The sequence below is a fragment of the Narcine bancroftii genome, chromosome 3 (genome assembly GCF_036971445.1).
Source record: "Narcine bancroftii isolate sNarBan1 chromosome 3, sNarBan1.hap1, whole genome shotgun sequence".
Classification (NCBI taxonomy): Eukaryota; Metazoa; Chordata; class Chondrichthyes; order Torpediniformes; family Narcinidae; genus Narcine; species Narcine bancroftii.
This window is the reverse complement of record NC_091471.1, coordinates 37719895-37745313: the sequence shown is the minus strand read 5'-3', so window position 1 is coordinate 37745313 and position 25419 is coordinate 37719895. Positions and strand designations below refer to the sequence as shown.

The 25419-nt window shown below is 39.2% G+C and overlaps 1 protein-coding gene across 13 annotated transcripts in view; it reads left to right on the top strand.

Annotated features, from left to right (window-relative positions):
* Positions 1-25419, top strand: part of LOC138757088 (zinc finger and BTB domain-containing protein 7C) — a 259055-nt gene that overhangs the window by 132152 nt on the left and 101484 nt on the right. For 11 of the 13 annotated variants that reach the window (XM_069923845.1, XM_069923842.1, XM_069923846.1 and 8 more), the window contains one exon: positions 2245-2364. The gene's annotated coding sequence lies outside the window, so the exon portion shown is untranslated. Of the gene's footprint in view, positions 1-1684; positions 1796-2244; positions 2365-25419 lie in introns of all 13 variants that reach the window. The other 2 variants (XM_069923848.1, XM_069923849.1) reach the window with 2 other exon arrangements.

Here is a 25419-nt window from a genome sequence, read left to right as displayed (position 1 = left end):
GTTTTCAAAAGAGAAAAACAGTGATTTTAGATAGGTCATTTAGAGAACTCATATCCTTAAAATTGATACTGTTAAGATTCAGAAATACCTAACCAACCATTATAATGCAAGGGCAACATCACTTTAGGGTCCTTTCAATTGTAATATGCTGAGTAGTTTCTCAGAAGTGTCTCAATCACACTGTTTCATGTTTTAGGAATTAGTGTCTGCAAAAAAGGCATATGTGGGTTTTAATTCTCCAAAATTCACAAGATCTTGAACAGATGTCATTCGACTAGAAAATGCCAAATATAGCTGCTTAATTCACACAGTGATGGAGACAGAATGTCAGAAATGAAGCCCTCATCGCTTGGCATCTGCTATGGGGAAAAATGTTAGACATAGATCCCTGAAAGAAGCAACATGGACACTCATGGTGGCTTGGTATGGAATAAAAAAGATGACAATTTTTTTTACAACTTTACAAAGTTCTAGTTAGACTACACTCGGAGGATTGTGTACAGTTCTGGTCGGCATGTGAAAAGATGGATTTGTTTGCGTTGGAGGTTAATAAAATAATAAGAAACCTAATTAGGATAGGTATTCAGGTAAGGTATATGTGCCTGCAAACTGGGATTTCAAGTTGGGGAGAGAATTCAGCATAATGGAGCTCATTATACTCGAGTCAGACGGAGAAAGATAAAAGAACTGGAATTAAAGCATGGCAGAAGATTTTCATGTTGTTCGCAAGTTTCTGCAGAATGTTCAACTATAGGAAATATCACAGGTAATCTGAATCCTTTTAATTCTCATAATCCTGTATTTCTAAACAATAAATTGATGATGAACAGGAATAGAAATTTAGCCTGATTTTTTTACTTTTTTCTAAAAAGTTGCTTTTGATTTCAAGTATAGTTCCTTAACGTTCTTGCGTACAGAAGGTGGCGCAAAGTGCGGAGTGTGAGGTTCCAGAGTGGGAGTTCACGCGCAACAGTGCATGGACAACATCACTTTAGTCATGAGGGGTCCATTAAATAGTATTACAGTATTATAGCAGGAAGAAAGTGTCCTTGGATCTGGAGCACATTTTCAAACTTGTAAATTCTACCACTGGGCATATGTTAGGTGCTTTTGCGAGGCAATGGGAAGTGTAGGTAGAGTTGATGGAGCAGAGGTTGGGGATAGGGTAGAACATCCGAATCTTTCTTCCATGGAAGAAGTATCAAAACAAACTCATCCCCAAACACTGTGACCTTGGCTTCAGCAGACCCCCTGCAACTAGATAAACAATTGGAGATTGCAGTCAGTCATGACCGGTGATCATATCTCCTTCAGAATCATTCTCAACACCCTATACTCTATTCCTCAGAAATTGATACCCCTTTTAAAAAATATATTTTATTTATGATTTTCCAAACTTAAACTCAGTTATCAACTTTATCCGTGTCCATGTTAACAGCATCAGCATTGACTACCATGTACAATTATCCATTTTATATAGTTTTCTGCAGAATTCAAGCTCTTTTCCTCCTCCTCCCTCCCCACCTGCCACATTTAATACTTAACACTTCACTAACCACAGTTGCACACAACATTCAAAACACTCCCAACAAGGGTATAGAACATATATCAGGTTTTTATGGGTTTGTCACGACACAGCAGCCAGTGCTCAGACTGTTTTCTTCTCTTAACTTTTCCTGGTTAGGATGGGATGAAATCCCCCCCTCCTCCCACCCACCAACTGAGGGATAGACGAGGAAGGTAGAGAGGCGAGGCATAATGGGCCACACTATAATTGTGCTCCTATGGAAGTTAAGTATGTTGCCAAAGAAATTGATATCCCTTAACAGCTTTTACATATGCTTTGTTGAAATAAGCTTTTCAGGATACATTACATGTTATGTAATCACACTGCTGTATGAATGTTAGACATAACCCGTTAGTCTGCTCGCAGAACCCTTCTCACTGTAACAAGTATTTTTTGAGAAACTTAAAGTGAAACTGAAAACTTAAAACAGTCAAGGCATGAAGGATAGAGTCCAAATGTGGGCAAATGGATTTATTGTATATGAGCAAAAAGGTCACATGGATGTGGGCTGGTTTTTGTGTGTAGAATGAATCTATATGAATCCATAACTGCCATAGAAGACTCTTTTAACCCATGCCATGGAAACTTCTGTGAATGTAACCAAATAAAATATTTGCTGAGTATCACTAAACAGGCAGGAGTTTGATGATACACTCTTCTTTATTTTTTTTTAACAGCAGTCCATCTTACATCTTTTCAGCAACATCTTTTGGAACGCCAGCTCCCAATGCCAATTGTGTTACAACATTGCTCACAAGCTGGTGTCCAAAACTGCCGAGCTGACTCTGGACTCAAAGGTAGGGGATTAGTGTGACCCGAATTCCCCACTAGATGGAATTATGATGCTGTTGAAATATAATCCATTTGGCATGACTGATGAAAGGGAATAAATGGAGACACACTTCAAAATATATCTTTATCCAGTTGCAATCCTGTGGATCTTTCCTGACTATTTAATTTTTTTAATCAAGTCCTGCATTTATCTTGTTAACAACCCTCCTTAAATCCTGATGATAATCTTGCATTAATATGTTGTATTTCTAGCATTAGGAAAGGAGATATATTAATGTGCTTCTTATATCTCACTTGTTTCTGGTGAACACAGTTAAAATGGAATTTTAATGTAAGTTCCAACTTGGTTTTTGTATCTGTTTAAAAAAATAAACCAGTCTTGTTTAATAAGCAAATGTATCACCCTGCTAATGCAGCAACACAATGCCAGAATGTCAAAGAACTGACGTACTTAGAAAATATCTGGGTGACAAATTTGGGTGGTTTTTAACATTTTTTGATGACTCTTCTGGTTTGTGAGTTTTTGGTGCACACAGTTTCATTTCTCAATAGATATATTTTGAATTAAATCTAACCAAAACATTAAACTCATTTAGAAATAACTTAGTATGTTATTTACAATTTACAAAATTAATAGTTAAATATATGTGCTAGTTGGAATAAATGAAAATGATATGAGGCAAACCAATTTGGTGTGTTGGGTTGGAGAAATCTCAAAAAAAAAGTTTAACCCTTACTTTTTTATATGGCTCTTTTCATCACAATGTGAGATTAACTTTTACTTTTTGATTGGAAGTTTTGGAAATGTTGTGCTCCAAGCCCATGATTATGAATCCATAATTTTTAAATTGTGTTGTCACATGACCTCATTTCTTGATTGATTACCAACTTTAAACTAACCAACACTGATTAACTGATTAACCAATGTTCAGTGGAGCAAATCATCCATATATTTAGTTTTGGAGTTTGCTGGAAACTATGGCCAATCAAAGCTGAGAATGGCCATCCAGAGATCATGAATCTAGGTTCATGTCGTGATATTTTCCAGGGCATTCTTTATTAATTAAACATGCAGGATCAGATCTGTGATGCAATGTGTTTATTCATCCAATTTCATGCCACGTGAAAGTTATTTTTGAATATTTTATTTAATCAACATTTATAAGATCAAATAATTGAAAATAATATACCAAATTACATGTTGAAATTATGTATGTTGAAATTTTATATATATATATATATATATATATTAAAAACTAAAACTAAAAGCTAAAATGATCTAAAAATTAAAAAAAACTAAAATTAAAACCCCTCCCACCCTACCCCCTAAAACTACTATTATACCAAAACTAAAATACATAGTTTTCATTATAAAACAATTACAATTAATTAATTCAGATTGCATCAGTTGACACCCAGAGTCCTCAAAAACATCATAAAATTATTATATTATTTCTTCAGGGAAAACTTTACTAAGCAGGAAAAATAAAAATAAATTTTATAATTTTAATTTCATAAATCTAGCATACAGACCCCAAATTTGGAAAAATAAAGAATGTTTATTCCTCAAATTATACATAATTTTTTTTTCTAATGGAATACAACTTTGAATTTCAGTATGCCACCTCTCTAATGTTAGTGAGACATTAGCTTTCTTGTTACAGCAACACATTTCCTTGCTATTACTAGAGTCAATTTAACAAATTTCAAATGGACCCAAAGGAAAAGGAATATTCATATTATTCGGGTAGACATAAAACATACTCAAGGATAGACGTATTCCTGTTATCAGCCCACATTCAAGGAAGAGTTAAGAAAACGGAATATAAAGCTAGATTGTTATCGGATCACTCACTCCTGTTATTGGCAATAGAGCTGGAGGACTTCCCACCAAGAATGTATAGATGGAGATTACTACTTAAAAGTAGTACTACTTAAAAGACAGGATTTTAGAGAATTCATTGAGCAACAAATTAAAATGTACTTTGAAATAAATACAGAATCAGTGAAAAATAAATTTATACTATGGGACGCAATGAAATCATTCATCAGAGGACAGATAATAAGTTATGTAACTAAGATGAAGAAGGACTACAATCGAGAAATAGAACAGTTGGAAAGGGAAATAACAAATACAGAAAAATAATTAGCAATAAAGGAAGATACAACTAAAAGAAGAGAATTGACAGACAAGAAATAAAATATGAAACACTACAAACATATAAGGTGGAGAAGAACATAATGAAGACAAAATAGAAGTAATATGAGCTAGGAGAAAAAAACGCTTAAAATACTAGTGTGGCAGCTTAAGACAGATCAAATAAAAGAACGGTATTGGCATCAAGGAAAAACGACAAACAAATTACATATAACCCAACGGAGATCAATGAAAACTTCAGGGAATTCTACGAACAACTATATCAAACTGAAAACGAAGGGAAAGAAGACAAAATAGATGAATTTCTAAGTAAAATTGAACTACCGAAACTGCAAACAGAGGAGCAAAATAAATTAATAAAACCATTTGAAAAACAGGAGATATTAAAAAACTACCGAACAATAAAACACTGGGAGAGGATGGACTCCCAATAGAATTCTATAAAACATTTAAAGACTTATTAATTCCTCCTCTCCTGGAAGTAATGAACCAGATTGAAAAAACACAAAACATACCAGATTAATGCAAAACAGCAATAATTACAGTAATCCCAAAGACGGGGAAAGATCCACTAACACCAGCATTGTATAGACCAATATCTCTACTTAACACAGATTATAAGATAATAGCTAAACTATTAGCAAACAGATTGGCCGACTGTGTACCAAAAATAGTAAAACTAGACCAAACTGGATTTATTAAAAAAGACGAACAACGGACAATACCTGTAAATTCATTAACTTAATCCATGCAGTACAGGGAAAGAAAACTCCAACAGTAGCAGTTGCTTTAGACGCAGAGAAAGCCTTTGACAGAGTAGAATGGAATTATTTATTCAAAGTACTACAAAAATTCAACCTACCAGAGAAATATATTAATTGGATTAAAGCATTATATAAGGGACCATTGGCTAAAGTGACAGTAAATGGATATATATCAAACCAATTTAAATTAAGAAGATCAACAAGGCAGGGATGTCCACTATCTCCCTCACTGTTTGCGTTAGCTATAGAACCACTAGCAGAACTAATAAGAACAGAAAATAAAATAAGAGGGATAAAAATAAAAGAGAAGGAATATAAAATCAGTCTATTTGCAGATGACGTTATAATATACTTAACAGAACCAGAAATATCAATAAAAGAATTACATAAGAAATTGAAGGAATATGGAGAAGTATCGGGGTACAAGATCAACGCAAATAAAAGTGAACCAATGCCAATGAATAATGTGGATTTCACAAAGTTTAAGAAGGAATCACCATTTAGATGGCAAACACAAGCAATTCGATACCTAGGTATACAACTAAATAATAATCTCGGCCATCTATATAAACTAAATTATCAGCCATTAATGAAAAAATTACAAGACGACTCAGAGCACTAGAAAAACACTGATAGGAAGGATAAACTGTATTAAAATGAACATCTTCCCAAGGATACAATACCTTTTTCAATCATTACCAATTCAACTAACAGAGAAATTCTTCAAGGAGTTAAAGAAAATAATAAGGACATTCTTATGGAAAGGGGGAAACCGAGGATAGCACTAGATAAATTAACAGAATGGTACAAACAAGGAGGCTTACAACTACCAAACTTTAAGAATTATTATAGAGCAGCACAATTAAGATACCTTTCAGATTTTTATCAAACAAGGGAAAAATCAGATTGGACCAGATTAGATAAAATAGGGGAGAAGATACCTGAGCATATACTCTATAAGTGGGATGAAAAATTGGTGCAACGTAGGAATTCACCAGTATTGCACCATCTGCTCAACATTTGGAAGAAGATTCACATAGAAAGGAATAAAATAAATAATCAACTACCAAAATTAATATTGACACAAAATCAACTAATCCCTTTCACAAGAAATAACCTTTCCTTCAGAGAATGGGAAAGAAAAGGGATCAAAAGAATAGAAATTTGTTTTTCGGGAAATAAATGATTATCTTTTGAACAAACGAAGGACAAATATAATATAACTCATGAAACAATGTTTGCATACCACCAACTGAAAACCTACTTGAAAGACAAATTGGGAAACAGTCTGAGGTTACCAGAAGGAGGCAATTTTGAATATAGAAATATAGAAGATAGGAGCAGGAGTAGGTCATTCGACCCTTCGAGCCTGCTCCGCCATTCAACGAGATCATGGCTGATCTTAAAGTTCAGTACCCCGTCCCCGCCTTCTCTCCGTAACCTTTAATACCCTTATACTGAAGAAATATATCTAATTCCCTCTTAAATATATTTAATGAACCTGCCTCTACTGCCTTCTGTGGCAATGAATTCCACAGATACACCACCCTCTGGGTAAAGAAATACCTCCTCATCTCGGTCCTAAATGGTTTGCCTATTATCCTCAAACCATGGCCCCGGGTTCTGGATTTTCCCATCATTGGAAACATCCCATCTGCATCCATTCTGTCCAGTCCTGCCAGAATTTTATATGTCTCTATGAGATCCCCTCTCAATCTTCTAAACTCCAGGGAGTACAATCCCAATTTGCGCAATCTTTCCTCATAAGTCATTCCTGCCATTCCAGGTATCAGCCTGGTGAATCGCCTCTGCACTCCCTCCATTGCAAGAACATCCTTCCTTAGATAAGGTGACCAAAACTGCATACAATACTCCAGGTGATTACAGACACAATGATAATTTAAAAATTTATAACAAACATGTACATCAAACTGCAAGAAAAGGAGAAAAAGGAAACAAACTGTAAACCTAAACAAAAATGGGAACAAGATCTAAACATAAAGATAAAGAATGAAACATGGGAAAAGCTATGTTCCGGAACTATGAGAAATACAATAAACACGAGGTTACGCATGATACAATATAATTGGTTACACAGACTATACATCACACCCCAAAAGTTAAATAAATGGGACCCAACAGTATCAGACAGATGTTTTCACTGTAAAAAGGAAATGGGAACAACAATACATGCAATTTGGGCATGAGAGAAAGTGAAAAAATTTTGGGAAGATCTAAACCAGATATTAAATAAAATCACAAAAAGCAATATACCAAAAAACCCAGAGATCTTCCTTCTAAGTAATATAAGAAATAAAGAATTTGGACTCGATTTGGATGGAGCACAAAAAAGATTTGTTATGATAGTCCTAGCTGTAGCAAAAAAATGTATTATGTCAATCTGGAAATTAGAAGACAACTTGAGAATACAACAATGGTACATAGAAATAAATAAATGTATTCTGTATGTATTTTGGTCAGTATGATTTATAGTGTGAAAAATAAAAATTTTTTAAAAAACCAACAAATTTCAATTAGGAATCTGACAGCAACAATTTAGGAGTAACACTTTCAAAATTCCCTAACAAAGGCAATTCAGGATTTAAAGGAAAATCCACCCCCATTACCGGTTGCAAAAATTTACTAATCGAAACCCAGAAAGGATTAACCTTTGTACAATATCACGTAGAATGAAGAAAAGTACCAATTTCTGTTCCGCATCTAAAATGTTGATCCGGTAAATTCAATCTCCATCTATTTGATTTTTAGGAGTAACATACAATAGATGTAAAAAAAATTATAGTGGAATAATCTATATCTTACATTAATAGTAGTTGTCATAACTTTACACAAATTTTGACAATCTTGTTGTTCTATAATCGTATTTAAGTCTCCTTCCCATTTTTCTTTTGAATTAAACAAATCTACCTTAGGCAACTGTTCTTGTAATAACATATATGCAATTAAAATAAACTTTTTAATCATTCCATCAACCATAATTTTTTTCCAAATTTGAAAGATCTTTTAAAATCATTTCTGGTCCTAATATCTCTCTTAAATAAGCCCTCAAATGAAAATAACAAAATAATTTATTATGAGGTATATTACATTAAATATTAACTGATCAAAAGACATCAATCTATTATTATCATAACAATCTCCCAATTTAAAAATTCCCTTATGATACCATGTATTTAAAGAAGGATTGTCTTTTGAAAAAATTGATAGGGGATTAAATAATAGTGTTTTTAATGAAAGAATATTACCATCAATTTCTAATTTTACTTTTATTCCAAATATTCAACTAATGTCTTAATATTGGAACTTCTTTATCTATTACAGTAGATTTAAGTTCCCATTTATAAATAAATTCATCTGGCATAACTTCCCCTATCTTACTTAACTCAATATCCTCTCACGATGGTCTGAATTTAACAAACATATGCCAGGTGAAAGATGAATGATACCTAGAACATAGAGTTGTACAGCATAGAAACAGGCCCTTTGGTCCATGACATCAGATTACAGATTTATTGTCAGAGTACATACATGATATCACATACAACCCTGAGATTCTTTTTTCCTAATGGCCAGGCAGAATTACTACTTCTTGGTCGTGCAAGAAAAATACTGTACACAACATACCCATGTAAACAAACAAATACATTTAAACAAACTGTACAATACAGAGAATAAAAAAATCATTAAATTGCAAAAGTAACAGTCCTTAAAATACTCCTGATTGTTGAGGAGTCTGATAGTGGAAGGGTAGCAGCTGTTCCTGAACCTGGTAGTGTGTGTCTTGTGGAACCTATACCCTTTTCCTGATGGTAGCAGTGAGAACAGAGCATATGCTGGATGATGTGGATCCTTCATGATGGCAGCATTTCCCATTGATTTTCTCTTTTTTTAAATATTTTATTTAATATTCCTTACATGCAGTAATTATAATTATTATAATATACTGATATCAAAAAGAACAAATTGATTACATACACAATTCAACCCACCCAAAATTCCCTCCCTCCCACCCAACCTCCCACCCCAAAAAAAGAAGAAAAATTTTTTAAAAATTGAAAAATAAAGTATATGAAAAAAATTTAAAAAGAAAAAAAATAACAAAGAATTTTGGATTGCAGAGAAAGGTGTGCCGTGCAACTCATCTGTTCTAACACAAACATATATAGGAGGATTCTGCAGGATCAGAGATGTAAAAAAGATATCACTATAAATTAATCCCATTACTTGAGTATATGGGCACCAAATTTGTAAAAACATTTATTTCTTAAACTATAAGTAACTTTTTCCGAAGAAATACAACACTGAATTTCAGCAAAGAGGTATTTGACTTCCAAGTAATTGCAATGCATTTTCTCACAATTGTTAATGCTAATTTAACAAATTTTCATTGATAAATTGATAATTTCAGTTGAGGAGCGGTACCTTCAATATTTCCTAATAAAAACAGATCAGGATTTAATGGAAAAACAACTCCTATAACTTGCAGAAAATGATTTATAGACACCCCAAAAGGTCTTACATTTGGGTAAGACTATGTTGAATATATGAAAGATCCTACACCTGTTGATGTTCTCAATGATGGGGAGGGTTTTGCCTGTAATGTCTTAGGCTGTGTTTACGACCTATGGCAGGGATCTTTGCTCGGTGTATTGGCATCCCCATGCCAGACTATGTTGCAGTTGGTCAGTATATTTGTTGAAATTTGCCAGCATTTCCAATGTCGCACCAAACATCTGCAAATTCCTGAGGAAGTAGAAGGGCTAATGTGCTTTCTTCACCATGTATTGTGCCCAGGAAAGATCCTCCAAGATAGTGAGTCCCAAGAACTTAAATTTGTTCACCCTCTCCACTTCTGATTCCCCAATGATCACTGTTGTTCCCTTCCTGATGCAAGTGATAACTAATTCAGTCTGCAGCACAAGGTCTATATTCCTCAATTTTCTTCCTGTTCATGAGTCTGCCTAAGTGCCTCATAAATGTTGCCATTTTATCTGTTTTCCAGTGCATTCCAGGCACCTACCACTCACTGTGTAAAATATTTGGCTCATATGTTTCCTTTAAGCTTCCCCCAATCTCCATAAAGTCATGCCCTCTAGTATCAATATATAAATAATTTGAAACATGTGTATTCATTTGCAAAGAGCATAGTTTACCAGTGCATGATGTGGTACAACAAAACTGAAATGGAAACAGTGTTGATGCAGTCTTGAATGAAAATATTGTTACAAGATCAAACCAGCAACCACAAAGAAGGCATATCACACAGGGGTAAAGATGAACAATTACTTTATTAACAAAAAATTCACCTTCAAACTTTAATACAAAATCCCCCCTTTTATAACAATGCCCACTGGTTACTATGCAAATTTCTATAACAGTGTAAAACTGATAAATTTCCCAGCCTAAATATAACATATGTAATTAAAGTCTAAGTTATATTTCCAACCAACCCACAGAAAAAACTTACACACAAAACACACATGACTCACAAAACTTCGATCTCAACTGAAGCAAAGATCATAAACAAAATTCAATGTGTTTGGTAAACGGAAGCCAAAAGATCTTTGAGAGAGAGAGAGAGAGAGAGAGAGAGAGAGAGAGAAAGAGAGAGAGAGCACAAAATTTAAAGTTGTCTTGTGTTGCTTGCAGAGAGAGGAACAACTGGCTTGGTCCGGATCCTTCTGGCTGCCTTCAGAATGAAATCCCAACATTCTAAACTGTCCTCCAGACCATGACTCATGCCCTGGGCCTTCTTCCCCTCCACAGCACCACCCAGTGGTGGTTTATCGTCCAAGTCCAGAAATTTTTAGATCATTTTCTTCACTGCTCAGTCCATCTCCCATTCTCTCAGCAGTCCACCTTCACCTTGGCTCTCTAAGGAAAACTGTCACTTTTTAACATAAAGCAACACAACACAACAACACATAGGCCAATACACAACACAGAACTCTGAAACCCCTCCCCTGCTAAAAAGAATTTGCTCCACAAGAACAAATTTTTAACAATTAATGGAGGTATTACATAAATAAAATAAGATACACTCCATTTTTTTACAAGTATGTGATTAGATTCATATCTACCCAGATTAACATCTTAAAAAACAATCTGCCACCTTTATGTGTGTAATAATTAAATCATACTCTTGTAATAGTAAGCTCCAATTCAATAACCATCTGTTCTTATTTTTCATTTTAGACAGAAAAACGAATGGATTATGATCAGTATATATTATTAATGGTTTTTGAGCAGTACAAATATACACATCAAAATGTTGCAATGCTAAGACAAACACTAATAACTCCTCAATGGTCAAGTAATTTCATTGATGGTCATTAATCGTTTTTGAGAAGTATGAAATAGGATGTTCTACTCTATCACAATCCTTCTTCTGTAACAGTACAGCACCAACTGCTTCGTCACTAGCATCCAGGGCTAAAGAGAATGGCTTTTCAAAGTTAGGGGATACAAGTACAGACTGATGGCATAAAATGGCCTTTAACTTCAGAAATGCTTCCTGGCATGCATCTGACCAGATACATTTTTCTTTTTTTCCAAGTAGTTTTGTTAATGGGAGTGCAATTTTTGCAAAGTTTTTACAAAATCTATGATAGTAGCCAATCATACCTAGAAATCTCCGAAGAGCTTTCTTATTACCAGGGATAGGGAACTCAGTGATAGCCAATACTTTCACTCCAACTGGTGCCACCTGTCCCTGGCCTACATAACCCAAATAAATTATAGTGGCATGTCCAAACCATTGTGCAATTCACTGTGAGGTGTGCTTCCACCAGTCTCTGAAATAACTGCTCTAATTCAAGCATGTGTTTTTCCCATTTATCCGTACTAATTACTAAATCATCTATATAGGCTCCTGTGTGCTCTAAACCCTGAATTACTGCATTAATCATTCTCTGAAATGTGCCAGGTGCATTTAATCCCGAAAAGGATACTCAGACAATCCCGAAGGTGTAACAAATGCAGAAATATCCCTGCCTTTCTTTGTCAAAGGAACACACCAGTATCCTTATAAGAGATCAATCTTTGTAAGAAACTTAGCCTTCCCCACCTTATCTATACAATCATCTATTGTGGGAATAGGTAACACATCAGTCTTTGTCACCATGTTTACCTTTCGATAATCTGTACAAAACCTAATTGAGCCATATGGCTTCGGGACCAAAATACAGGGTGAACACCAATTTGAACTTGATTTTTGGATGATGTAATATTTGAGCATATAATCAAACTCTTGATCTAACAATCTGCTCTTTTCCTGATTAACTCGGTAAGGATGCTGCTTAATAGGCTTAGCATCACTGACCTCCACATCATGACAAGCCACAGTTGTTCTTCTTGGAACATCTGGGAATATATCCTTAAATTTTATAAGTAATGTCTTCATTTCTTCCCTTTCTGATTTAGTCAAATGCATTACTTTGGTGTCTAAGTTTTGCAAAACTATAGAATTTTACATCTTGGGGCTTATCACTTTCTGTGCACCATGACCTTCCATGAAACTTATCTCCACCTTACTTTCCTCTATAACTAGCACCTTGGTTGGAATCCTAGTCTTCTCCTCAGTCATTTTCTCAAAGTAAGGTTTAAGCATGTTCATGTGACAGACCTGTGTTTCTCTTCGATGATCAGGTGTCTCAATGACATAGGTGACCTGGTTAATTTTTGATTTCACCTTATATGGTCCTGAAAACTGAGCTCTCAAAGGGTTTGACTGCATTGGAAACAAAACCAATACTTTGTCACCAGATTTAATGTCCCTAATTTTTGCTTTTTGATCATACCAAATTTTCATTTTTCCCTGAGGAGTTTTTAAATTTTTCCTTGCCATCTCGTAAGCCTGATGTAATCTGTTTTTAAATTTGAAAACATAATCCAACAGATTTGATTGTATATCATTATGTATCCACTGTTCCTTTAACAATAGTAATGGACCCCTGACTTCAAGACCAAACATCAACTCAAATAGACTAAAGCAAAGAGACTCCTGAGTTGCCTCTCTAACAGCAAACAATAACAAATGGATTCCTTCATCCCAATCCTTATTATTTTCCATGCATCATCATATTTTTCACCATTAAATGGAACCTTTCCAAGATTGAAGTGCCAGTTGATGAACTAGACAAAGACGATGTGGTCAAACAATAATCATGGTTTTTATTAGCAGAAACTCATGGTACAAGTGTTGGAAGGTAACGATCCTTTAAAATCTAAGATAATCCTCTCAAAAGGTCAGGTTGCCTTGATGAGAGTGGCCTCTGGAGCTTTGGAGTATTGCGGTTTGCATTCTGTGCAAAACAGGACAGCTTTTAGTCAGTTTCCTGACTTCCAGAGAGTAAGGAAGGTTATTAGCCCTTATGTAGTGGAAGAATCTCATGACTCCTGGGTGGCACAGTCTGCTATGGATCTCTTTTAGCCCCTCCAGCTGAGCACCAGCAGCAGATCGTGACAATGCGTCAGAGGGATCATTTAACCTGTCTGATCTGTACTGGATCTCATAATTATAAGTTGAGAGTTCTATTCGCCAGCGTGCCATCTTATCGTTCTTGATTTTACTTTTGTGTTTAGTATTGAACATGTAGGCTACAGATTTCTGATCAGTGACAAGAGTAATTTTTTTGCCGGCTAGAAAGTGTCTCCAGTAGCGAACAGCTTCAATAATAGCCTAGGCTTCTTTTTCAATGGCAGGATGTTTAAGTTCAAGTCCGCGTAACATGCAGGAGAAGAATGCCACAGGTCTTCCCTTTTGATCAAGGGTTCCTGCCAAGGCACAATCTGAGGCATCAGTTTCCACTTGGAATGGGACATCCTCGTCAATGGACGAGAGTGCAGCTTTGGCAATATCAGCTTTAATTCTCTCGAAAGCCTTCAAGGCCATTGGAGAGAGAGGAAAAGATTTAGTGTCAAACAGAGGGCGTGCCTTTGTGGTGTAGTCCCGAACCCATTTGCAGTAGTAGGAAAAGAATCCCATACACCTTTTAAGGGCTTTTGCTGAGTTTGGGGGTGGTAACTTCTTAAGGGGGGGCCATTCTTTCCGGGTTGGGGTGGATTTCGCCCTTGCAGACAATGTAGCCCAGAATGGGTAGCTCTGTTGCATTGAACACACATTTGCCCTTGTTAAATGTAAGGTTGAGTTCTTTAGCTGTGCTAAAAATTTCTTTAAGTTGTTGTCGTGCTCACAGATAGTGACATTATCCAGATAGGGAAACGTACCTTGTAACTCATACGTCCTAACAATCTTATCCATTTCCCTCTGAAAGACTACACACCATTAGTGACTCCAAATGGTACCCTTTTAAACTTGTATAATCCCCCCATCAGCCTCAAAGGCTGTATAGGGTCATTCCTTTTTTTAATGGGGATTTGGTGGTAAGCTGCTTTGAGGTCGATAGTAGAGTACGCTTTGAATTGCGCTATCTGATTAACCATTTCATTGATGCGTGGCAGGGGGTAGGCATCAAGGTTAGTGTAACAGTTGATTGTCTGGCTGTAGTCAATAGCCAGTCGTTTCTTAGTGTGATTTTTCACGACTACCACTTGGGCTCGCCATGGACTCTTACTGGGTTCAATTACTCCCTCTTTAAGCAGTCTCTGGGTCTCAGCTTTGATAAACTCATGATCCTCTTTGCTGTAAGAACGGCTCTTAGTGGCAATCGGCCGACACTCAGGGGATAAATCACTGAAAAGGGAGAGAGCTTTGATCTTTAATGTGGACCGACCTCAGTAATTAGCGCAGGTTGTGGTAAGTGTAGGTAGTGGCCCACCAAAATTTAACACTACACCGTTCATCTGAGATTGAATATCTAACCCCAGTACCACAGGGGCGCAGAGCTCCAGCAAAATAAAGAGTCACACATCAGCCAGGCAATGTCCCTGCAAATTTAAAGAAACTTTACACTTGTCCCATACAGTTTTTGTAAGTTCACTACAAGCCATCGATATCTTTCGGTTCGCTGGATATCTCCGCAAATTTAAGGCTTTGGCAACTCTTTCGTGGATGTAGCTGTCAGCACTCCCCGAGTCTATTAGACAATCAAGAGTCTCACCATTCACCTCCCCCTTCACAGTCGACCATTCCAGTCCATAACATCCCCCAAGCTTTGGAGTCAATTGAGCTATCACAGGGGATCTCACCTCGCCGTCACTTGAAGTCAATTCAGCCTGCTCGTCTGAAGATTCCCCCTTTTCACAGTTGTCTTCCATTCCTGCAGCTCCAGGGCGCATTTTCTTGGTGCTTCTCTTCTTCTTATCAGTGGGAGTACTTTTCGCCTTACACGCTTTAGCAAAGTGGCCGAGTTTCCCACAATAGCTGCAGGTAGCAAATCGAGCCAGGCACTTCTGTCTGGAGTGCCAGCTATTATCACAGAAGTAGCATTTTCCCAAGACCTTCCGTGGTTTAACGGTTTTCCATTTTGAACAAATGAAGAAGCTCTTGTATAAAAAGCAAAAGTATACCAAGGAATGACGGAAATGCAGGAAGAAATGGAAATAGAAAGGGCACACAGAGCATTAGCTCCAAAACCACAGGCATATCAAAAATCAAGATCCATCTTAGTAAAATTTTTGAGATACACGACAACCAGCGCACCGGTGGCATCATGAAGAGAGCCTCTGCTTCCTCAGGAGTTTGCGGAGGAGCTAGTGGAGTTGTTCAAGTGAACCGGTACGCACTTGAAGGGCCGACATGGCCTGTTTCCGTGCTGTAAATGGTTATATGGTTATATGGTTATTTTTCAGGAGTTCACCTTTTTCTTTCCTTCAGGGTTCCAGCACGCCTGGATGTTTCCTTTTCGGTTTCTAGCATTTCACTGGAACGCATGGCACTTAGTTTTGGCTAGAGTGACTGCCCGGTCATAGGTTAAGGGCTTCGTCTCCAGCAGCCTCTGTCGGATCTAACTGGAGTCAATCCCATTGACTAAAGCATCCAGCTTCAAGGCATTGCGGTGTTGTTGCACATTGTCTGCCCTGACATCACATTCATTTGCCAGTGAGTCGAGGGCCAGTGCATAGGCAGCATCACTTTCCCCGAGTTTCTGGCGTCTAGTCAGCAACTGGTGTCAAGCAAGCACCACATTCCGTGACGCCGCATAGTAAGCAGTCAGACGTTCCCGGGCTATAGCCAGAGTGGTAGCTCCTTGCGTTACGGCGAAAGGGACCTCACCCAGCAGAGAATTCAGGTGGCCCCACTGTATCGCCTCATTGACCACATCGTTTCGAGCCATGTCGTAATCGAAACAAGCAATCCAGTGGATGAAAATTTCTCTGACCCTCGGGGCAGACTGGTCGATTATCAGCCGCTCTGGCTTGAGGGCTGCATCCATTTCTGCTAATAAAATTGAAGTGCCAGTTGATGAAGTACACAAAGACGATGTGGTCAAACAATAATCGTGGCTTTTATTCACAGAAACTCATGGTACAATAATGAAAGACAATAGATGCATATACAGTTATATCCAAGGGGAGTGTCCTTAACAGTAGAGATAATGCACAGCCAATGTTAGTACACCAGAGGGGGGAGACAGGCAGCTTGGCAGACATTCACCACAAAGGCCCCTTGACTTTCAGGATGATAGGCAGACGACACAATATGATGGGCTGCCAATTCATACACCACCTGTTGAAATATTCCAGACATAAAATTACTCCCTTGGTTCGATTCAATTTACCTTGGTAGGCCAAACAATGTGAAAAAGTTTAGCATAGCCTTCACAATCGTCTTTGCTTTAATGTTTCTCAGGGGAATAGCCTCTGGAAACCTTGAAGCTGTGCACATGAGTGTTAACAAATATTCATTTCCCACTTTGGTTTTTGGCAATGGGCCAACACAATCCACTATCACTTTTGAGAAGGGCACCCCAAAAGCAGGGATGGGTTGTAAAGGTGCCACTGGTGGTCCTTGATTAGGCTTGCCCACCAGTTGACAAGTGTGAGAGGTTCTACAAAAGTTCACAACATCGTTTCTTAATTTCAGCCAATTAAACTGTTTCCTTATCTTTTCTACCATCTTCACTCCAAGATGACCTCCTAAAGGTGTACTATGAGCCATCTTTAATATTTCATTCCTGTATGTTTTGGGAATTACAACTTGCCTTACTACCAGCTTTCACTGGCAGGTATCACTTGTGGTCTCCACTTTCTCATCAATATTCCATCTTGAACTAAGTAACCTTCTGGCACAGTTTCAATTTCCTAGTTAGACAGAATCTTATCTCTTATCCCAGCAAGATCAGGATCATGCTTTTGTCTGGCTATTAATTCTTCTCTGTAAAGAGGGTTGGTGCGAGGACGCAGCCTTGCTTCACGACGTTGTCAATGGAAAAGGGTTCAGAGAGCTCATTGCTGTATCTGACCCGACATTGTTGGTTTTCGTGCAGTTGGATAACCATGTTGAGGAACTTGGGGGGGGGCATCCGAGGTGCTCTAGTATTTGCCAAAACCCTTTCCTGCTCACGGTGTCAAAGGCTTTGGTGAGGTCAACAAAGGTGATGTAGAGTCCTTTGTTTTGTTCTCTGCACTTTTCTTGGAGCTGTCTGAAGGCAAAGACCATGTCAGTAGTTCCTTTGTTTGCGCCAAGGCAAATAGCGCCTTTGGAAGAGTACACAAAAGAGTCTGGAAAAACAACCACCTGAAAAAACACACAAAGATCAGCATGTACAGAGCCGTTGTCATACCCACGCTCCTATTCGGCTCCGAATCATGGGTCCTCTACCGGCATCACCTACGGCTCCTAGAACGCTTCCATCAGCAACATTCATTGGAATGACTTCATCACCAACATTGAAGTACTCGAGCTGGCAGAGTCTGCAAGCATCGAATCCACGCTGCTGAAGACCCAACTGTGCTGGGTGGGTCACGTCTCCAGAATGGAGGACCATTGCCTTCCCAAGATCATGTTATATGGCGAGCTCTCCACTGGCCACAGAGACAGAGGTGTACCAAAGAAGAAGTACAAGGACTGCTTAAAGAAATCTCTTGGTGCCTGCCACATTGACCACCGCCAGTGGGCTGATATCGCCTCCAACCGTGCATCTTGGTGCCTCACAGTTTGGCGGGCTGCAACCTCCTTTGAAGAAGACCGCAGAGCCCACCTCACTGACAAAAGACAAAGGAGGAAAAACCCAACACCCAACCCCAACCAACCAATTTTTCCTTGCAATTGCTGCAACCGTGTCTGCCTGTCCCGCATCGGACTTGTCAGTCACCAACGAGCCTGCAGCAGACGTGGACATACCCCTCCATAAATCTTCGTCCACAAAGCCAAGCCAAAGAATTCTTCTCTTGACAACAGCAAAGCTAGATCCTTAGGTTTGTCCTCAATGCTTGCCTCCACTACAGGATCATCACTAGACTTGGCTCTAGTAATGGCACACACAGGGTAGATTTCCAAATCCTTTTCGGACTCATAAACCAATGGCTTACTTGTGTGTTTCACTGCAGGTATGACTTTACCCTCTACTAAGTCATTCCCTAACAAAAGAGAAACTCCATCCACTGGCAGACTTGATCTTATCCCTATCATAACCGGGCCATGAACTAAGTCTGATTTCATTACTATTCTATGCAAAGGTGTAGGCTCTGCTTCACCACCAATGCCTTTAATTAAATTCACATCTCCAGTATCGGTCTCCTCACCAGAATTCAAAATGTTGCTTAATACAAGCGATTGGGCTGCTCCAGTATCCCGCAGAATTTTAACTGGCACTTGATTGGATCCTTCTTTAACCGAAATGAAACCTTCAGTCACAAATGGTTTAAAAATATCCATAACTTTCTCACACTGAACACAGGCAGTTGGTACCATTCCTTTCTCTTTCTTTATTTTCAGTACAGGACAATTTGCTATTATGTGCCCTGGCTTCTTACAATAGTGGCAAATAACACTCAAAAATTTTTCCTTCACCCATTTCTCTTTCTCTCTTCCTTTAACCTCACTTCTAGATTTTCTTTCTACTCTACTTGGATTATCAGCAGTATTCCTTTGAAAGGTTTTCCCTGGTGTCCACTTAGGCTTGTGGGTTAAAGCATATTCCTCTGCGAATGTAGCCAATTCTTGCCAAGTTTTTATATTTTTCTCTCTCAAGTATACTTGAATATTGTCAGGAACACAATTTTTAATCTCCTCAATCAGAATAATTTCCCTCAATAAATTAAAGTTATTTTCTACTTTCATTGCGGTACACCAACAATCACAACACACAACCTTCCTATAAGCAAAATCCAGGTAAGATTGGGTTGCTGCCCTTTTTAAATTCTTAAACTTTTATCTATAAGCCTCTGGGACTAGTTCATAAGATCGGAGTACAGCCTGCTTTACAAATTCGTAATCAGCTTCTTGTTGTACTGTGAGACATGAGTACACCTGTTGCGCTTTCCCTTTAAGAACACTTTGTAGCAGGAGTGACCACTGGTCTGGTGGCCATTTTAAATTTACAGCTACTTTCTCAAAATGCTGAAAATACTGGTCAATTTCAGCTTCCTCAAATGGAGGAACTAACCTCACTTCTCCACTGAACAGAAACCTCTTCTCCTGGCCAGCACATGGGCTTTGGGATTCTCCCTCTCCTTGTGTTAGCGTCAGCTTTAATTTAGCTAGTTCAAGCTCATGATTACATTCTTTTTCTCTCTCCTCTATTTTTGCCTGCCTTACTGCTTCCCGTTCGGCTTTCCTTTCTGCCTCTCTTTTTTCCTCTAATCTAGTTTTCTCAAAGTCAACTTTACTTCCTCTGAAGTTTTCTCCTTTGGAAACTGTTCTAATGCAGCTTCTTCAGATACCCCCTTTCCTACATAGTGCTTAACAATCTTTCGGGCAATTTTCTTTTTTTGTCATCCCAGTTCTTACTGTAAGTTTTAACTTGCCAACTATAACCATCAGTTCTGTCTTTTTACCCATTTTTAAATTAACCACTGAAGGGTTAGCTGTGAACTGGTCAATATTCATAGTTGTTGGTTTTTCTGCTGGTGATTTAGACACTCACCATTAATTTTTAATTTCAAGCTGGATGTTGAGTCAAACTCAGACGACTGATAACTAAACACAAGTCAATCGCCCCTAAAGCTTCCAAATTGGTTTGATCCAGGAAAATGTCCACAAATTATGTTACAAGATCAAACCAGCAACCACAAAGAAGGCATATCACACAGGGGTAAAGATGAACAATTACTTTATTAACAAAAATTCACCTTCAAAATTTAATTCAAAATCCCCCCTTTTATAACAATGCCCACTGGTTACTATGCAAATTTCTATAACAGTGTAAAACTATTAAATTCCCCACCTTAATATAACAGATGTAATTAAAGTCTAAGTTATATTTCCAACCAGCCCACAGAAAAACTTAGACACAAAACAAACACAAAACACACAAGGCTCACAAAACTTCGATCTCAACTGAAGCAAAGATTATAAACAAAATTCAGTTTTTTTGGTAAACTGAAGCCAAAAGATCTTTGAGAGAGAGAGAGAGAGAGAGGACAAAATTCAAAGTTGTCTTGTGTTGCTTGCAGAGAGAGGAACAACTGGCATGGTTCGGATCCTTCTGGCTGCCTTCGGAATGTTTATCCTTTTTGAAATCCCAACATTCTAAACTGTCCTCCAGACCATGACTCATTCTTTGGGTCTCCTTCCCCTCCACAGCACCACCATCCAAGACCAGAAGTTTTTAGATCATTTTCTGCACATGCTCAATCCGGCTCCCACTCTCAGCAATCCACCTTCACCTTGGCTCTCTCAGGCAAACTGTCACTTTTTAAACATAAAACCACACAACACATAGGCCAATACACAACACAGAACTCTGTAACAATAGCAACAATTCCTCCCCCACCTCCCCCCCCCCTCACCACAACCAGATGCTGCTTGACCTGACGATTTACTTTCCCAGTTTGTTTTTTGTTCTGGATGCCAGTATCTAAAATCTCTTGTGTACAAATGTACACTTTTGCCTAATGATATAGCTCCATGCTGGATCAAACAATAATAAGCTAACAAAGGGTTTGGATCGAGGAAGGGGAAGAAGGATACCTTCAGTTGTACTGGGAGGATGAGGCAATCGATTGTGAGTGGCCAATGTCAGTGCGAATAGATGCAATGCAGAAGAACATTAATTGGCTTCACGAAATACATTGTCAAGTCCTATATCCCTCCAAATGCAATTTTCATAACATCAACCATTTCTATTAAGCAGGACAGGCATTTTTTTTAAATCACAAATGCCCCACTTAGTCCAAATGTCCTAAAACACCGTGAAACACCAAATGCGCCAAGCCTTGAAGACCACATCTCTAATGAACATTCTTACAACTATTCAACTATGACATGCACATTATCCCGAATGTTACCTGATGTGGTACCAACATCAAAGCAGCAGGAGCAGATGTTGAACCATTATCTTAACCATCTGGAGGAAAGACTATTGGAACATCAATTGCCGAATCCACTGGAGAGTATGCAAAGACCAATGTGGATGATATAATCATCCTCCTTCACAAATTTCACTTCCCCGTTGAAGGTGTTATGATTATACATAATCCAAATTCCAGATTCACATCATCCTAAGATCTAAAAACTTCTGGTCTTGGATGATAAACCACCACTGGGTGGTTCCTACAACTTTCAGATTGGCAAGAAATTCTTTCTCAGAGAACCCCTGGTAGCTTGGCTGCAAGAGAGCAATGTTGAAGTCACTCTATCATTCAATCTGATATGCACAGTTTTATGGTCAGATATTGACATCACAAAACACGTAGCCTGAAGATGGGGTCTGTGCATTGTGCCTTTGCATCTCCTAGAGCCAGGGCAGAGGACAATGTAGGTCAGCAGAAGTTCCCTGGAGGATGAGGTGGCAAACGACTTGTGTGCTGATGAATCAGATTAACATTTTAATGAGGCAACCTTCAAAAGAAGTCCTGGCAAATAGTCACAGACCTGAAACATTGACTGTTTTTATTTCCACAGATGTTACCTGACATGCTGAGCTTTTCCAGCATTTCTTCTTTTGTTTTCTATTCTAGCAACTGCAAACATTTAAAAAAAATTTCATTTATACAAAAAAATCTGATGTGTATGTACAATAAAACAAAGCCATACAAACATAAAAACAGCAAAAATAGGCCATACAGCCCTTCATGCCTGCTCTGCTGTTCACTAAGGTCTACCTCGGTATCATTTTCCCATAAACTTTGTTTCCCTTAATCTCTTGATTCTCTTATTATATTTTGGTTGAAATGCCAGAAAGCAGGAAGGCATTTTCAAGGCTTTTGGAGAAGACGTATTCCAACCCTACACAGAACCTTTTTAGCTTCAAAATAATGCCCAACTATATTTAAGCACTTGGAAAATGACTGATGGCTAATTTCTTAAGCTTCCAGTATGCCACAAACAAAATCCATTCAAGTTTTCAGTGATTTGGTGAAGGTTTAAATATCAGTCAAGCAAACTCAAATTGCGTCATCCATGGATCTGGATATCAGAACTCAGAGGAGGTTTTGAGAAGGTTACAATGAATCAGTATTCTAACTTCTTGCTAATTACAAGGATGGCTAGGTGCCACCCTGAAGAAGGGGCAGTGGCTGAGTGGAACACAATCCTACTGTCCTTAATCAGGAAGACTTCAATCTGCTAGATCTTTATAGCTGCCTATCAGCTAGCCAGGCCAATCTGTTTCTGATGATGTGGCAGTTGAGTTCAAAGTGGGGTTTTCTACCTTTGGAAGCCATTCCTTAGAGAGTTGTAACCCTTGGAGTTAGTCCCCAACTTGAACAAGGAGCATCGTTACAGGATAAAGAGATGATCATTTAAAACTGGTGCAAAGGAGTTTCTCATTTCACTTCTGCTTGTTTTGCCAATCACCTTAAATCTGTGATCATTGCTTTTTCTTATTTACTAAATCATAGCCTTAATAGATTTTGAGTTTTCATCTGAAATCTCCAGATAACTTTCTTGATTCATTTAACAACAGCCCCAGTTTATCCAAAGGTTTCACATGACTGAAGTTCTTCCTCCTTGGTCCTGTTCCAGTAAGTCCTTTCCAAGAACTTTTCATTTCAACCAAACCTCCACCCAGAATTGAACTCAGTGTTGCAGATGAGGCTTTATGATTGTTGTGCAAGCATTTAGCAGCTTTGTGTTTTGTTCTCTATTCAACCATAAATAAAACAAAGGATCCCATATGCTTGTTTAAAAACCTTTGCAGATTGGACTGCCACCTTCAAAATTTATGTAGCAAGGACTTCTTGTCTTCTGAATATATTTGACATGTTGTCATTTATTTCATTCTGTCTTATTCCTTCTACCAAAATGTATCACTTTATATTTTGCAACATTAAATCTCACTGGCTGTGTGTTTCTTCATTTTACCAATATGTCAAGATCCTCCCTGAAGTCAATTACTCTGCAAATCTGTTTTCCATTGTCTGCAAACTTTTGCCCCTTTCACACTTGCAAGTGATCCCAGGAATTGACTGCCAATCGGTCTTTAAACAGTCTAGAGTGAAAGCAAAATCAGCTCAACACCGGCGTCAAGTGATGCCATCTCACGGCTTGACTCCCAGTACAATCCTTGATGTCTACAGATGTCGACATTGTAATCAGGCAAGTGTGAAATGGGCAATTACATTGTGGGATTGAAATGACACAAGTTTTTGCATGAGTGCAGGAACATGAAAGAAGAAAAGATTAAAATGAAGATATAAACCAGTGGTTCCCAAACATTTTCAGGGTGCCATCCCCTTGGCCTCCAGGCCACATCCCGTGCACCAGCCCCCATATAATGGCATGGGGGGAGGTGTTAGTGTCGGCACTGAGGGTATGTAGTGGCGGTGCTGAGCGGGGTGAGGGGTTAGTGGTGGCATTAAGTGGGGTGGGGGGGTAATGGAGGCACTGAACAAGGTGGGGGTGTTTAGTGGCAGCACTGAGCAGGGTGGGAGGATTAGTGGTGGCATAGAGCGGGGTGGGGGATTAGTGATGGGGCTGAGCTGGATGGGGGGTTTAGTGGTGGTGCTGAATAGGATGGGGGGATTTGTAGCAGTGCTGAGTGGGGTAGGGAGGTTAGTGGCGGCACTGAGCAGGGTGGGGATGTTGGTGGCGGAGCTGAGAGGGATGGGGAGGTTAGTGGCGGCACTCAGCAGGGTGGGGATGTTGGTGGCGGAGCTGAGAGGGATGGGGAGGTTAGTGGCGGCACTGAGCAGGGTGGGGATGTTAGTGGTGGAGGTGAGAGGGATGGGGGTTAGTGGTAGCACTGAGCAGGGTGGGGGATGTTAGTAGCAGAGCTGAGAGGGATGGGGAGGTTAGTGGTGGTGCTGAGCAGGGTGGGGGATGTTAGTGGCAGAGCTGAGAGGGACGGGGAGGTTAGTGGTGGTGCTGAGCAGGGTGGGATGTTAGTGGCGGAGCTGAGAGGGGTGGGGAGGTTAGTGGCGGCACTGAGCAGGGTGGGGATGTTAGTGGCGGAGGTGAGAGGGATGGGGGTTAGTGGTAGCACTGAGCAGGGTGGGGGATGTTAGTAGCAGAGCTGAGAGGGATGGGGAGGTTAGTGGTGGTGCTGAGCAGGGTGGGGGATGTTAGTGGCGAAGCTTAGAGGGATGGGGAGGTTAGTGGCGGCACTGAGCAGGGTGGGGGATGTTAGTAGTGGAGCTGAGAGGGATGGGGAGGTTAGTGGTGGTGCTGAGCAGGGTGGGGGATGTTAGTGGCGGAGCTGAGAGGGGTGGGGAGGTTAGTGGTGGCACTGAGCAGGATGAGGGGGGGTTAATGGTGACGCTGAGTGGGGTGGAGGGGCAGTTAATGATGGCGTCAAATGGAGTGGGGGTGTTAGTGGCAGAGCTGAGGGGGTGGTGGCAGCGCTGAGAGAGGGATTATTGGCACTACTGAGAGAGGGATGATGGTGGCGCTGAGAGGGAGAGTTGGTGGTGCTGAGAGGGGGTTTGGTGGCAGTGCAGAGAGGAGGGTTAATGGCAGTGCTGTGAGGGGGGCTAGTGATGGTGATGAAAGGGGGTGGTGGTGGCGCTAAGAATGGGATAGTGGTGGTGGCATTGAGAGGGACTGGTGATGATGGTGCTGAGGGGGTGGTGGTGATGGCGCTGATGGGGTTGGTGGCAGCACTAAGAGTGGA